Here is a 1,927-nt window from a genome sequence, read left to right as displayed (position 1 = left end):
TGATATACGTCCCCATCTCCATCCACTCACAGGACTAGCTCAGGAGAGTAGGGTCCATGACTTTCCACTCGGCTGGGGAAGTCTTTCTCACAAGCAACCCCAGAGCCAGCATCCTTTGCCTGTGGAGTTATTGAGAAATGGTTCACATCCAACAGTCCTACAGTTTAAGGGTTACAACCTCTCAACATTTGGCACCTTCACAGGGCCAGTCACATCACAGTCTGGTCCTCGGGCCCTGGCTGATGCCAGGGGTCCAAAGCCTCGCTCTCTGAGAGCCGCCCTTGGCTTCTGTCTCTGGTCCCACCATGATGTTAACCCACATTTTCTGCTTAAGTGCTCTCGCCAGTTCTATAGAGGCACTCAGAGGACACATCGACAGCACGGGCCTGGTACCTCCAACCAATGTCTGGGGTAAATACAAAGGCCCCTCTTCCTGTCTGGCTTGGCCTCTCAGTGGGACCTCTGCACTAAGCCACTGTCACAGCTCCATAGTCAGATTGGATTGTAAGTGAGTTGTCCTGAAATCAGAATATGCATAATTTTTAAATATGTAATGTAATCATGATCTTAGTTTTTAAATTTCCAAATCCTTTGAAGTTGACTGTGCCTATGGGGAGGGGCGGGGGGTTATGGAGGAGGGGAGGGCAATACCCTAGGGCACTTCTCAGTCAGGCAGGCTCCTCAATGTCCCAAGAGAGGCCTGCAGAGAGAGGCATGCCCCTTGGGGACAGCAGGGACCCAGTGGCCTGATGAGTCCCCCTTTGCGAGGCCCCAGAGAGTGTCCCTAAGGAGGATAAGGGCTTCTGCTGTTTTTCTCCTTTCCTTTTGGAGCAGTGTGGCCTGGAGGGATGGGACTGCAGGCCTTGTGACCACAGGGGTCAGGGAGAACGCAGAGGGAGAGCTGAGTGCGGACGGAGGACAAAAGGGGCTTGCGCTCTGGTCAGCCCAGCTCACTGCGGTCAGGAAGGTAGGTAGATCTGGACAGACCCTCAGGAAGGTGAGGAGGGAGGCTCTGAGGAGAGGGAGGCCCGCCACATGTCTGACCCCTGAGGAACAGCAGGGTGGACATCGCCAACTGCACTAACCCGCAGCACGGGCTGACCGATGACCCTGTGAGGAAAGAAATGGCACTTGGAGTTAGTCCGTGGGGCCTGCAGCTGCTTACCCAACAGGTAGCCCAGCAGCATGGCCTGAACCCTCCTGTGAGTTCTCTCCCCAGGAGCCTAGTTGACATCTGACACTCGGGAGGAGGTGTGAGATGAACTGTGAGTTCAAACCAAGTCCTTTTCTCCGAAATGAAGTAAAACTGGAAGGAGAAATGGCCAGAGGAGTGGCTGCCTGGGGCAAGGCTCAGTGAGCCCTGCAGTTCATCTCCCAGAGCAGGAATTCTGGGCTGGGGTCAGAGCTTATTCTGGTATTTTAGGAGGGCTGAGCAAAGCATTCACCTGGTGGGACCTCAGCTCTCTAGTATCTTCAATTTTGTTTGAATTAAATAGACTCTCTGGTTGAGCTAACCATGAACTCAGTGAGGCTTTTTCTACCTGGCACTGGCAAAGGGCTTAGATGATGACAATGATGTCATAAGATAAACCTAGTGAAATAAGCCAGGAAGAAAAGGAAAAATGCCGGATGGTTTCACTCACAGCAGGAGCGTAAAGGACTGGGGGGAGGGGGAATAATAATAATAACGAACAGCTATATACCAGACACATTTTGTGGGGGTGGAGTGGGGAATGGGATCAAAAACAGTGGGGGGAGGGAAAAATGCACTGGACTATGGTGATGGCACACGGGTGATTTGGTGATGGGAAGCCCAAGGGGATTACAACTGAACCAGGAAGGAGAAGTGACTTTCCAAGGTCACACGGCCCGGCTCAGCCTGCTGACTTTTAATGGTGCCTGGTTTTTTCTTGTCTCATACGTTGCT

Source organism: Condylura cristata, unplaced genomic scaffold (assembly GCF_000260355.1).
Source record: "Condylura cristata isolate star-nosed mole 26May11 unplaced genomic scaffold, ConCri1.0 scaffold00001, whole genome shotgun sequence".
Classification (NCBI taxonomy): Eukaryota; Metazoa; Chordata; class Mammalia; order Eulipotyphla; family Talpidae; genus Condylura; species Condylura cristata.
This window is presented reverse-complemented; position numbering follows the sequence as displayed.